Source organism: Leucoraja erinacea, chromosome 13 (genome assembly GCF_028641065.1).
Source record: "Leucoraja erinacea ecotype New England chromosome 13, Leri_hhj_1, whole genome shotgun sequence".
NCBI lineage: Eukaryota > Metazoa > Chordata > Chondrichthyes > Rajiformes > Rajidae > Leucoraja > Leucoraja erinaceus.
Window position 1 is genome coordinate 31,416,523 of NC_073389.1, and position 15,075 is coordinate 31,431,597.

Below are 15,075 nucleotides of genomic sequence, written 5' to 3' on the forward strand. Positions count from 1 at the left end.
ACCACCACGGATGTCATGTAATCCCATGCTACCTGTTCCATGGTTGGATAGTCGGCGACTAAACCATATCCCCCACATGGTTTGCCAGGTGAGGGGTGGGGGGGGGGGGGGCTGTGGAAGTTACCAAATAATTACATTTCCCATTCTTTGATCACTGTAGCTCCATCAAGGATGGTACTTGCATGCAAAGTTTCCCTACATGCCTAATTGTTGCCCAGTGGGTGAGACAGAAGCACTTGGGCTCGCCCTGTTAACACATCGTCGACTGAAAGAGCACGGTCCTCCATTTCTCAACCCAGGATTCAGCGGTTTATTCTGACCATTGTACACGTGGTAATAAGTCTGTTTTGCTGTAATCCAAAACCATTTTAAACATGTTCGATCCCGACTACGGGATGAACTGCGTGGGTTTTCTCCGAAATCTTTGGTTTCCTCCCGCGGACGTACAGGTATGTAGGTTAGTTGGCTTGGTAAATGTAAAAATTGTTCCTAGTGTGTGGAGGATAGTATAAATAATAGTGTTACTATGCGGGGATCGCTGGTCGGCGCGGACCCAGTGGACCAAAGGGCCTGTCCCCACGCTGTATCTCCTAAAACAAAAAAAAACTAAACTAGCAGCGAGAAGATGGAATGGTCAGCTATGCCATCTTCTTGAGGCAGCAACCATGCAGATGCATTCAATGGTGGGGTGGGCATTGCCAGTGATAGACCAGGCTGAGTCCACCATGCTCTGGCCACACTGGTGATGGCAAGCAGTCTCTCCCCCTGGCACAGTCCTTGGTTTCACCATTCTGGCTGCAGCTATATACACCTTCCCCATTCTGCAAGAGTCTGGGAAGTGAGTGAGCATCTTATATTGTTACCAGGTGACAGCTTAACACTCTTCTCTATCTGTGCTTCGCTTTCTGTAATTGTTTCTCACTGTGGATTACAAATAACGTCCTTCCAAGTTTTTCACTTTGCATTCCAACATGTTTACTGTGTGAGTTAATGGATACAGCTGCTTACTTCTTTCAAAACTTTTTTCTTTACTTCCAGCCAGACGCATTCCCAGTTAGTGGGGCCTCAAATAATTATTTTTACTACTTAGGAGTTGGTACTTTATTTCCATCTGTCTTCATCTGTTCACCCAATCCGGGCGTTTTTAGTTTTTTCTCACTCTGTTATTCTCTTTTATTTTGTGTTACTTATTTATTTTGTGCAATTCAGTGTCTGTTTCCTCTGGTATTGCTCACCTTGTTAATCATTAATATATATTTTTTCATCAGTTCTACACTTTGCACTGGAATACTCAGCATTTTGGGATACAGACATCAGCCAGGGCTGTGATTTCAGAAATACCTGCAGGTGTTTTGCTGTAGGGAACAGCATGGGAACATCTGCCCATTATTTTGGCCTGGTCCCCAGCATCTGCAATGGCTTGTTTGAAACATAATCGTTACAGAAAACATGTCCAGGACCAGAAAAAAGCCAGGTCCAGGATCAGGATCATGGAACGTTGTGATTACAGTTGAGGCATGTTTCCAGATCTGGGCGGGAATTAGAACCAGGATCAGAGTTAGAGGTGAAGGATCAAACGGCCCAGGAACACATCCAAAGCCAACTCCATGGCTAGCGTCTGGGTCAGAATTATGATCTGGGTTCAAACCTGAGGCAGGCCAAAAATCTGCACTCGCAACAGGACCAGGAACACAATTAGGGGCAACACCTGAGCAAGGACTAAGAACAGGGTCATAGAAACATAGAAAATAGGCGCAGAAGCAGGCCATTCGGCCCTTTGAGACAGCACCACCATTCAATATGATCATGGCTGAGTGAATCAGTACCCCGTTCCTGCTTTCTCCCTATATCCCTTGATTCCTTGAGAGCTAAATCAAACTCTCTTGAATACATCCAGTGAATTGGCCTCCACCGCATTCTGTAGCGGAGAATTCCACAGATCACAACTTTTTAGGTGAAAAAGTTGGAGTAACTCAGCGGGCCAGACAGTATGTCTGGAGAAAAGGAATAGGTGATGTTTCGGGTCGAGACCCTTCTTCAGACACGGTGAGCAAGCTGCTGAACGATCAGGATTTTGAATGGTCATTTAGCAGAGTAATCAGAGTGATATTGTCACTTTGTTTATTGTAAATTAAGTGACAATATCTTTTCAAGCCTATCATTTTACCTGAGTTATACCCGTCAAGTCAAGTCGTGTATTCGTCACATACACATACGAGATGTGCAGTGAAATGAAAAGTGGCAATGCTCGCGGACTTTGTGCAAAAAGACAAAGGCAAAAAGACTCTCTCTGAGGTTAAAGTCCAATCCATCCATAGTCAAAATATTACTCGTTAAAGATTCTTAGATTATTTGTGAAATGGTTTTCAATTCATAGGTGGGAGAGTGGTGGAGCGGGCAGTGCAGCTGCCTCACAGCTTCAGTAGTACGGGTTCAATCCTGATTCAAGTGTCGTGGGTGTAATGTTTGTATGTCCGCCCTGTGAATGCGTTTACATTTACCCTCGAAGAATGACTGGAGAAAAGATGATTTTTCCCTTTGGAGCAGAGAATGGGAAAGGAAAATATAATTGGGTCAAAAGAGTCAAGAGTCAAGAGTGTTTTATTGTCATTTGTATCAAAACGGAACAATGGAATTCTTACTTGAAGCAGCATAGCAGGTTTGTAAACACAGTATTTAATAGAAAAACATAATAAACTACCAAAAAGAGCAGTTCAATAAATGAAATAAAACAATATAGTACAAAGGAAAACAGCCCAAAATCCCCATTGCAACCAAGACAGTCTTAGTTCAGAGTTAGGTTGGATTTTGTAGTGTTGAATAGCCTACGTTGTTGGGAAGAAGCTGCTCCTCAACGTGGACGTTACAGTTTTCAGGCTCCTATAAGTTCTGAATGGGAGGAGTAAAATGAGAATGTGGCTAGGGTGATGTGTACTTGTTAAAGACTGTGCCTCCCATACATCCCTTTGATGGTGGGAGGCCAGTTTCCATGATCGACTGGGCACTGTTCACCACTTTTTGGAATCACCTTTGTTCCTGGGCGTTCGAATTGCCAAACCAAGCCTTGATGCAACCAATCAATATGCTCTCAGCCGTACACCTGCATAGTTTCAAGAGTGTATTCATTGGGATACTGAATCTCCTTACTCTTCTAAGGAAGTAGAGGCGTTGATGGGCTTTCTTTATGATTTCACCAATATGTTGTGTCCAGGAAAGATCTTCAGATATGCACACCCAGGAGATTATATCTGCCTTGGATCTATGGTGGTGGTAGGCAACTTGCAGTGGGTCCAGGTTCTTGGTGACATAGGAGTTGATATGCACTGTAAATAACCTCTCAAAACACTTCATCACTACGGATGTTAGTGCCACTGGTCAGTACTCATTGGGCATGTTACCTTAGTCTTAGTTCAGTTTAGTTTAGTTCAGAGATACAGTGCCCACTGAGCCTGCTCTGACCAGCAATTCTGTATATTAGCACTATCCTACCCACTAGGGGCAATTTAAAATCTTTACCAAAGCCAATTAACCAATAAGCCTGTTCATCTTTGGAGATGTTGGAGGAAACCGGATAACCGGGGGTAAACCCACATGGTCACAGAGAGAATAAACAAACTCCATTCAGACTCTTCTTGGGCATTGGTATAATTGATGCCCTTATAAAGCAGGTGGGGAACTCGGTAATGAGAGCTTGGAGGTGTCTGCAAAAACTCCAGCCAGTTGATCCATGCAGGTTTTGAGAAGGAGACCAGGTACACCATCCAGGAAAGATGCAACAAATTCTGGAGTAACTCAGTAGGTCAGGCAGCATTCCTGGAGAAAATGTACAAGTGGTGATTTGGGTCAGGACTGAAGAAGGGTCCTTCCTGAAATGGCACCTATTCATGTTCTCCCAGGGATGCTCCCTGACCCACTGAGTTACTCCAGCATCTTGTGTCTTTCCTTGGAAGGTTAGACTTATAGCATCGCCAAAAAGATCCTTCAGTCCACTACATCCAAACTGACCTTTTTCCATCTAAACAATTCCATTTGCCCACTGGTCCATATTTACTTGTCTGTCTAAATGTCCCTTAAAGATAGCGTTGAAATCTGATTTCACCACCTACCAACATGCTGCCATAGCAGGTGGTGAGACCAGCCAGTCATTGTGTAAAAAATATTCACTTCAAGTCCCCATTTAAAACTCCTTCCTCTCAACCTCAACCTCCAGCACTGCAGAGAAAACAATCCAAGTCTGTCCAACCTCTCCCTGTAGCTCATACACCTTAATCTAAATATCATTTTGGTAAACCTCTTCTGCAGCTCTTCAAAAGTCTCTGTACCCTTTTTGTATTGGGCTGACCAGAACTGCACACAATACTCCAAATACAGCCTAACCAAAGTAGTCTGGATCGAATCCGTGTATCTGGCACTGTTAGGCAGCAACTCCACCACTGCGCCACCCAATCTGCAGAGGCATCTTCTGCATTGGGATTCTAATGTGGTTGCATGTGGCATTTGCAGGAGTCTTTTAAAAATGGGCATCATTTTGATGGTAGCAAACTCAGTTATGCTGAAGGTGAGTTGTACAACAGCTTTTGCATATTTCCAGCCAGCAGTTTGAAAAGTCCTAGAATCTTAATATGCCATGTCATGCTGTGTATTAACCACGTAATCAGCTCCTTGTACATAAAGTGTGCACAAATTTCATTTGCAATAACATCCCAAAATGGAAACGAAAGAAATCATTTATAAAAACCATGGTGCAGGATATTTTCTAATATATTATTACACAAACAACTTTAACATGATGGAAGTACTATGGCACATTGGGAAGATAGTCGAACACCCTCTATTCTACTGTAGACCAGTTTAGTCAATATACTCATGGTATTTACATTTTCTGATCCTTGCCAATTCACTCTTTTGTTGATAAAGCTGTAATTTAAAACCATCCTGATGCAGGGAATCGACTGGAAATAGCAACTATCCCTGCGCCTCCACAGGATCTACCTGACCCGCTGAGTTATATCAGTAGCTTGACTTTTGCCCCAGATTCCAGTATCTGCAGTCTCTTGCAGCATTTTGTGCTGTGAATGACTGACATGTCACATGTTAGTGAGCCCGATTGACAATATTATGATATAGATAGTCTATGTCAGTAGGTGCAGGTGTCTACCAGAAATAATTAGCAGGTCAGGCATCATCTACCCAGAGGGAAGCAGTCAGTGTTTCGGGCAAGTCTGTATTTGGAATATTGTGTGTGGAATCTGGTCTCTGTATCAACGTATACCATCTTCATACCATCACTTTTCTTTTTGCAATCCCTCAGGCTTGAGAATGACTTGTTTCCATTTGGTTTTATTCGTCCTGACGTGGTTGATGTGGGAACAAAAGACTCTTCCTCAGATCGGGCAGGAGGTGCCTCTGACAAGGTGTTGGAAGGGTGAGCAGTTTATGAGATGGTGTGCCCCTTCCACCACTTATGAATGAATAAATGCTATATTGTCAAAGTAACAGTAATGTTCTTTGTTTTGCATTCCCAAGGTATGCAACGAGTCACCACTTAAAGGGCGCTGACAAAGCTACAAAGTATCCCATACCAGATTCTCCTTTGGTGTCTGTGTACTTCTGATGCAGGGCTCCAAGCTCCGAGTACCTGCGCGCGCCAGGGGTATTGTATTTCTTCAAGGAGACTTTGAGAACATCCTTGAATTATTCCTCTATCTGTCTGGTATATTCTTCCTGTGGTGATGGTGCAAGTGTAATGAAGGTGCATTGGTTTGATGGCTGGAATGGCGGGTTTATTATTTGAGGAGAGATTAAGCATTCAAACTCCCATGCGTTTTGGAAGGATGAGAGCAAATCCAACTGAAATGTATGAAGGTGCTATGGAGCTTGGCAGCGTGGTTGCAGTGATTCTAGAAAAAAAATAACTTAAAAAAAATCTATTGTTATATATCACAAATTAAATATAACGTGACACATGCAAAATTGAAAATCCTAGATTACATACATTTCTGTAATTCATAGATTATATCTACCTTTATATGTCCCTGCACAGAATGAATTAATTGGAATATACCTTTTAAAAGATATAGGAGCCGAGTCAGGAATGTGGTGCAGTGTGCAGAGCGAGTGTGCTCAATTAGATGCTGGCATCTAATTTTACTTCGGAGTCACGTGAGTGACTACGTGAAGCCCGCCACGACGCATGCGTGTCCTATCGCTTTCACGCTTGCGAAACGAGAGGCGGGGTGGAGCGTTCCCCCGCAGCGGTAAGTTTGAAACTGCGACCTGCAGGTAAGTGATTTACTCTGCGGTAGTTTTGTTTTACACAGGGGGGGAAGCTGGACAAAATAGTGTCCACAAGTGCTGCGAGTGAAGCTGGCTGGGGAGGACCGCGAAGTTGCGGGAGCCAGCAGCAGCTGAAGGCACAAGCCCCGTAAGAGATCAGCTGTGCCGACTTTTGGGTCCCGCGCCGGACAGAACACCACGGCCGGGAGACTATTCAGAATGGGGCCATTGACTTTTGACAAGTCGAAAACGGCAGGAGGCGGGGTGGAACGACATTCCGCCGTAGCGACAATTTAAACCAGGACCTGGAGGTAAGAACTGCGGTCTTTTTTGTTTCCCATGCTGATTACAGGTGGAGAAGACAAGGTCTGCGACAAAGCTGGTGAGGGAGGACCGCGGAGCAGCGGGCAGCCAGCAGCAGCCAGCGGCAGTGGGATCAGCTGTGCCCGATGTCGCCTCCGCACCGGCCAGTTCCACGCGGTCGGGCGGTAAGGCTAGACACAAAAACAAACAAGGTCGTGGACTCAGAGGAGTCCGACTTTGAACAACCCCGGGCGGCCAGCGACCGAGAGCGCTGGAGCCGGATGGAGCGGTGTGTGGAGCATTTTCTCCAACGTGACAGACTCCGGGAGATGGAGTCAGGTCACTGTGGGCCCTATGATAAACCCACAGCAGTACCTCTTGAAGGGCTGCACAGAGCCTCTACCTCATCAGAGGGGAGCACTGCGGGTCAGTTCTGGGCTGACCTGGAAGAGGGGTCCGCAGAAGGAAAGACAAGTGTGCAAGGGGTGCAGGAACGAGAGAACCTACTGGACTAATAAAAGGGACTCCAACAAAACCCACTACAGCCAAAGACAGCACCCCTACGCACCCACCAGCAGAACTGGTGAAAGCTCGAAGGCCCGGTACTCAAAACATGAGTCTTTTTAGGCCATGGCCCAGGCCGGCCTTCTTGGAAGATGCGGAGAACTCCAACGCCAACCAAACGGAAAATCTAGACACCAGCACAACAACAGCAGCGAAGAAACCTACAAAAAGAAGTAAACCTGCCACTGGTAACTATGGAGGTAGGTGGGTCTGGTTCCCTACAAAATATAGTGAGCATGGAGGTTGGGGGGAGATTACACTCTTTTCTGAATGCATGGAGCATGTTAACAACCGATACTTACATCTTAAGCAGTATCCAGGCATATACAATAGAGTTTATACACAAGTACAGCCCTCCAGTTCAACATATGCCGAACCTAATGTTCGTACTTTCCGGTAAAGAAAAATCAGAAGCGCAGGCTGAACTGGAGCGGCCTTACGCAAAGGAGTAATTGAAAAATCCCTACACGAACTGCTAGAATTCGTGTCCAATATCTTTACCAAAATCAAAAAAGATGGTGGTTGTCACATCATCATAGTATCTGACCAAATTGAATACATTTGTACAATATATTCATTTTAAAACGGAAACCTTTGTTACTGCTAAACAATTGATTTCCAAAGGTTACTCATCGATTAAAAAATGCTTACTATTCGGTGCCTATACGAGGTGACCACAGATGTTACTTAAAATTCAACAGGATGGGACAGCATATGGCAATATAGAGCGCTGCCAAATGGGTTAACATCAGGTCCCAGGCTGTTCACTACAATTTTGAAACCAGCCCTAGCGTTTCTACGGAAATGAAAACACATGTTCATGGCATATCTAGATGATATACTTATTGTGGGCAAAACTTTGGAATTGGCCAAACAAATTGTAACAGCCACAAAACAGTTATTTGCAAAACTGGGGTTATTATCCATCCAGTTAAATCTAAATTAACGCCTTCCACTATGGACTATTTGGGGTTCACCATTGATTCAGTTCACATGTCGGTGACTTTGCCAAAGGGAAAGGCTATAGACTTAATAGAGGCTTGCAATAACCTCATTGACATCAGTAACCATCCATCAGATTGGTAGCAAAAGTAATTGGCAAAATGGTGGCTGCTTTTCCAGCCACACAATTTGGACCTTTACATTACCAAAATTTACAGAGAGCAAAAATACAAGCACTCAAAATCAATGCTGGTCATTTTGACAGACCAATGAAGCTACCAATCAAAGCTATAATGGATCTAAAATGGTGGATAGATAACATTTGGCTTTGTTTCAATCCAATCATTATCAGCAACCCTTCAATGGTGCTACAAACTGATGCCAGTACACTTGGTTGGGGTGCCACCAATTCCATCTCCAGCTGTGGAGGTGGATGGACTGCTCAGGAGGCATCATTATTACTAACACTGGGCATAAACTACCTGGAAATGTTGGGTGCATTCTATGGCCTAAAGTCAGATTGTACTGGGTCATATCACCAGCATGTCAGACTACAGATTGACAATACCACCGTGGTAGCATATATCAATCACATGGGTGGAAACAAATCGACATCATGTGACAATCTGGCTAATACAATTTGGCATTGGTGTATCCAGAGAGATATTTGGATATCAGCTACTTACCTACCAGGTAAACTAAATTTAGTGGCAGACACCAGGTCACGCAAATTTAATGAAAACACCAAATGGATGTTGAATAAAAAGTATTTGCTGATATTACAGCACGACATGGAACACCAGATATCGATCTATTCGCATCCAGGCTTAATCACCAATTATCAAATTATGTTTCATGGGAACCAGACCCTGGGGCAGTGACCACCCATGCCATAACTATTTGGATTTATTAATTTGTAGAGTTTAAAAATACCTATATTACAGCTGGGACTGACGGACCGAACAGTGAATATGATTTTGGCGGCCCAAAGACAGTCCACCTAAAAAACAGTATCTGGCCTATATCAGGAAGTGGGAGATGTATTGTAACAAAAACAGCATAATCTACAGAGATATGAACATCCCGTCTGTTTTGGAATACCTGGCAGGCCTCCATTATGATGAGGGGCTCAGTTATAGTGTCATCAACTGCGCCAGAAGTGCCTTATCGACTCATCTATGGCAAGGAACAGAGCGTAACTCTGTTGGAACTCACCCACTGGTAACAAAACTTATGAGGGGAATTTTTAATACCAATCCCCCAAGAACCAGGTACTCCCAAATATGGGATGTGAGTATTGTCCTGAAGATGCTCAGGAATTGGTCTCCAGCAACAGCTCTGTCCCTACATAGACTGACATTAAAAACAGTCATTCTAATGGCATTGGTTACGGCACAAAGGGTACAGTCATTACATAAATGAAGATCTGGACAACATGACTTCTTCATCTGAAAACATTACGTTTCACATTTATGAGTTAGTGAAACAGGAGAGACAGGGATCACCGGACCTCAATATCGAATTTAGGTCTTACCTAACAGATGATCGTCTCTGTATAGTAAAACATTTGTCGTTATATATGGAGAAAACAAAAATCATCAGAGGCAATGAGAAGGCACTTTTAGTCAGCCATAAGCAACCACACAAAAAAGTGTCGGTCCAGACCATCTCAAGATGGCTGAAACAGGTCTAACACAGGCTGGGGTGGATACTAATATTTTAAATCTCATTCCACCAGGGCTGCAGCTACATCGGCAGCTATGCAGTTGGATGTACCAATGGACCAAATCCTCAAGGCAGCAGGATGGTCATGCGAAAAAACACTCCAACTATTTTATCATAAACCAGTCATTAAACCTGGAAAATTTGCAGAAACAATTTAAGTCTGTAATTTAATTACCCCATAAATAGGGGCTCTAATTTGTGTTAATCAATTAATGGATTTCAATGTCGGATTCATGTCTAAAATATGTTGACACAATTCCTCCTACAGTCATCAAGGCAGATGTGATGCATGGACTCGTTTCCAGGGCATGAAATCACAGAGCTTTAAAATCTTCACGTAGTCACCCACGTGACTCCGAAGTAAAATAGTAAGATTAAACGAGAACTTACCAGTTTGAAGTTTGATCTGTATTTTATGAGGCGTTACGATGAGGGATTACGTGCCCTCCGCTCCCACCCTTGATCATATACTTTACTGGTATCTCTTCTCTAATCTTACTATGTTTAGTCATTACAGTTATCTGTGATTTCACACCGCTGCTTTGAAGAATGACACGCATGCGTCGTGGTGGGCTTCACGTAATCCCTCATCGTAACTCCTCATAAAATACAGATCAAACTTCAAACTGGTAAGTTCTCGTTTAATCTTACCATTCTTATCCAGTCCAGAGAGCAGATTGGAATATTTAAAAACAAGGATCTGACTGCATATTAAAAGGCTAAAAGGTACACAAAAATGCTGGAGAAACTCAGCGGGTGCAGCAGCATCTATGGAGCGAAGGAAATAGGCGACGTTTCGGGCCTAAACCCTTCTTCAGACTGATGGGGGGGTGGGGGGGGGAGAAGGAAGGAAAAAGGGAGGAGGAGGAGCCCGAGAGCGGGAGGATGGGAGGAGACAGCTCGATGGTTAAGGAAGGGGAGGAGACAGCAAGGTCTAGCAAAACTGGGAGAATTCAACCTTCATGCCATCCGGACGCAAGCAACCCAGGCGGAATATGAGGTGCTGTTCCTCCAATTTCCGGTGTTGCTCACTCTGGCAATGGAGGAGACCCAGGACAGAGAGGTCGGATTGGGAATGGGAGGGGGAGTTGAAGTGTTGAGCCACCGGGAGTTCAGGTAGATTATTGCAGACTGAGCGGAGGTGTTCGGCGAAATGATCGCCCAACCTCCGCTTAGTCTCCCCAATGTAAATCAGCTGACATCTAGAGCAGCGGATGCAGTAGATGAGGTTGGAGGAGATACATGTGAACCTTTGTCGCACCTGGAACGACTGCTTGTGTCCTTGAATGGAGTCGAGGGGGGAGGTGAATGGACAGGTGTTGCATTTCTTGCGGTTGCAATGGAAAGTGCCCGGGGAGGGGGTGGTATGGGAGGGAATGGAAGAATTAACAAGGGAGTTGTGGAGGGAGCGGTCTTTGCGGAAGGCAGACATTGGGGGAGATGGAAAGATGTGGCGAGTGGTGGGGTCACGTTGGAGGTGGCGGAAATGGCGGAGGATTATTTGTTTTATTTGCCGGCTGGTGGGGTGAAAGGTGAGGACTAGGGGGACTCTGCCCTTGTTGTTAGTGCGGGGATGGGGAGAGAGAGCATTGTTGCGGGGTATGGATTAGACCCTGGTGCGAGCCTCATCTATGGTGGCGGAGGGGAATCCCTGTTCCCTGAAGAACGAGGACATTTCCAATGCCCTGGTGTGGAACGCCTCACCCTGGGAGCAGATGCGGCGTAAGCGGAGGAATTGGGAGTAGGGGATGGAGTCTTTACAGGGGGCAGGGTGGGAAGACGTGTAGTCCATGACTACATTATTAAAACACTTATAAAAGGCTAATGTGGGCTAATTGACTTTTGGTAGAACCCTCAATGGATTTGATATACATGAAGAGAGCATTGATGGGGATTGTTGTGGATGGAACGTGTGTGTTGAGGTTGTGGTCACTGGTGAGAAGCTTCATCATGCTTCATTGTGACATATCAGAGAAGGGGGAGGGAGGCCTAGACTGTTTGAGACAAAAGGTTAGGTAGGAGCTTTAGCAATGGCCAGGGACTGGAACATGAGACTGTGAGGTGAGGGGGGCCTGGATGTAATACTGCAGGACTCCAGCCTTTGGCCTTTCCAACAATTGGTGCAGTTGGATGGCTTAGCAGTTGGTTTCAACACCTCACTGACATGTGACACTTTTCCTTCAGGTGCTCCAGTTTCCTCCCAAAGTCCATCAATGTGTCGGTAGGTAATTGGCTGTTGTAACATACTCCTTGGTGTAGGTGCGTGACAGAAGGGAATTGTTATTCAATGTTAGTTTAGTTTCTTTCCCAGTTCTAATGAAGCCTGAAACATTAACTTTGTTTTTCTCTCCACAGATGCTGCCTAACCTGTTCAGTGTTTCCAGCATTTTCATTTAGCTTTCCAGCATCTGACTGCCGGGGACAGCAGCGACCTGAGGTTTGTGGCCCGCGAATGATCTAACTTGGTTAGAAAGGTTAGAGATTCATCTGTACCCTTTTGAGCACCACCTCCGCTCTATCTTGTCAGGCAGAATACATCACCACAAAATTTCAAGGCATTCAGAGGGAGCATTTGATGCACCAAGGCACACAGGACTACAGGCCAAATGTTGGGAAATGAGATCAGTATGGTTGGATAGTGGGAGATAAGACTTTTTGTGCACTGTATGGCTCTATGACATTGGAATGGGATGGTGACTTCTCCAGGAACCAACAATAAGTACGTTTTTTTCTAGTTCTGCAGATATGTGTCATCTCCTGAAGGGACAATGTCTGGGAGCAATGTCATCCAGAGAACTATTGGAGGCTGAACCTCTCTGTGTGTAGCCTCTAGGATGAACATTCTCTCGTCCCATGCCGGCCTCCTGTTCATTCTCCGTCTATCTACTGCACTTTGGTCGACCATCACTGCAAAAGCTGCTGATTGTCTTCCTTGTCCAGAGCCCATGTGAAGCAGTCTGTGCTCTGGTGTGAGTGTAATTACCTATGTATCTGTCATAATTACTCTCTCTACACCAACGACTGCACTCCCACAAACTCCTCTTTCAAGCTTCTCAAGTTTGCAGATGACACAACCCTGATTGGACTGATCCAGGATCACCCTGGCCTCAAACTCTGAAGCACTTCTCTCTGGAAGGAGACTCCAGATTGTCAAAGCCTCCACAGCCAAACATAAAAACAGCTTTTTCCACAAGCAGTAGCTCTACTCAGCAGTCAAAAGTCTGTAGCCTCCTTTTGCTCTGGTATTTTATTTAATTCTTCACATGTTTAAATTATAATGTTTTATTTTGAATTGTCTACTGTATATCGTGTTGTTACTTGCGAGCAAAGCACCAAGGCAAATTCCTTGTATGTATACATACTTGGCTAATAAAATGTATTCAATTAATTTCAATTCAATTCACCAGTATCCATAACAAAATGCTGACAGCAAGAAGCAGAGGAAGTTGCTGGGCCCTGAACCTTTATTGACAAGCCCTTTAATCATCCTCGTTGATGGACTGTCCAACCTCACCACTGCTCCACTGTTGACTTGAACACAGCTAGAGGCGATAAGTCCAAATCACCATCAAAACTTGAGAACCCTCTCCTTGTTTTTTTTTTAATGATGGACATGGCCGTCAAGTACAGGCCTTCCTTTTGTACTCAAATCTATCCTCCCACAGTTGCATCAGAGATGGATTTAAACTTTCTGGAATTTCATACTTCTCCTGCTCATCCGCTGCCTGTCCCTGAGGAATTAACTTTGTCCCCACTGATGCTAATAGTCATCCATCCTTCCCGCACCTCACCTCAAGCTCAATCATGTCAATTCAACATCGAATAGCTCTGCTTTGTGTCCTGGCTTAGTCGTAGATTCATCAAGCGATGCAGCATGGAAAGTTGTTCATGATAACCAAGTTACCTACCTGAGCTACTCACTTGCCTGCGTTTGGCCCGTAACCCTCTGGTCCAAGTAATTGCCAACGATTTGAAGAGCTACATCCCCATCCACACGGAGTCCATTACTGTAGTACTGAGGGGGGATATGTTAAAGGCTCTACAAAACAGGATGTATGGGTAGAGCTTAGAAACAAAAAGGGACCAAACACTTTACTAGGGATTATATACCACAGGCCTCCTCACAGTTAGCCGGAGATAGAGGAGCAAATATATTGACAAGTCACTGAGAAATGTAGAGGGACCGTTATTGTGTGTTTAACCCGCACTTCGGGAGTGTGTGAGGGAACAGTGTAGAGTAGTGTTACATTGTGTCTAACATGTGCCGAGAGAGGTTACACAAAAATGCTGGAGAAACTCAAGTCAAGTCAAGTCAAGTTTATTCGTCACATACGAGATGTGCAGTGAAATGAAAAAGTGGCAATGCTCACGGACTTTGTGCAAAAAGACAAACAAACAAACAACCAAACAAACTACAAACAGAATCACATATTCTTTTACATGTTAAATATTGTGGGCGGAAGGAAAAACGTTCAGTAAAGTTAGTCCCTGGTGAGATAGGAGTTTACAATCCGAATGGCCTCTGGGAAGAAATTCCTTCTCAACCTCTCCGTTCTCACAGCATGGCAACGGAGGCGTTTGCCTGACCGTAACAGCTGGAACAGTCCGTTGCAGGGGTGGAAGGGGTCTCCCATGATTTTATTGGCTCTGGAGTTGCACCTCCTGATGTATAGTTCCTGCAGGGGGGCGAGTGAAGCTCCCATAGTGCGTTCGGCTGAACGCACTACTCTCTGCAGAGCCTTCTTGTCCTGGGCAGAGCAATTCCCAAACCAGATGGTAATATTTACGGACAAGATGCTTTCCACAGCCGCTCAGTAGAAGCACTGGAGGATCCTCGGAGACACTCTGAATTTCCTCAATTGCCTGAGGTGGTAAAGGCGCTGCCTTGCCTTACTCACGAGTGCTGCGGCGTGTGATGTCCATGTCATATCCTCAGAGATGTGGACTCCCAGATATTTAAAACAGCTCACCCTATCCACAGTATCCCCATTTATCCTCAATGGTGTGTACGTCCTCGGATGATGTGCCCTCCTAAAGTCCACGATCAGCTCCTTAGTTTTTTTGATGTTCAAGAGGAGGCTGTTGTCCTGACACCAGAGTGCCAGATCAGCCACCTCCTCCCAGTAGGCCTTCTCATCGTTGTCTGAGATCAGGCCCACCACCACAGTGTCATCAGCAAACTTGATTATTGAGTTGGAGCTGAATCTAGCCACACAGTCATGTGTGTACAGGGAGTACAATAGGGGGCTGAGGACGCAACCCTGG

At 44.9% G+C, this 15,075-nt stretch overlaps 1 long non-coding RNA gene across 1 annotated transcript; it reads left to right on the forward strand.

The window, feature by feature from the left end:
* The first annotated feature begins 11,244 nt into the window (after window positions 1–11,244).
* Window positions 11,245–14,824, forward strand: LOC129703114 (uncharacterized). The gene is made up of 3 exons (XR_008724513.1): window positions 11,245–12,031; window positions 12,166–12,247; window positions 12,546–14,824. It is a non-coding gene; the product is annotated as an uncharacterized LOC129703114 (long non-coding RNA).
* Window positions 14,825–15,075: the final 251 nt, after the last annotated feature.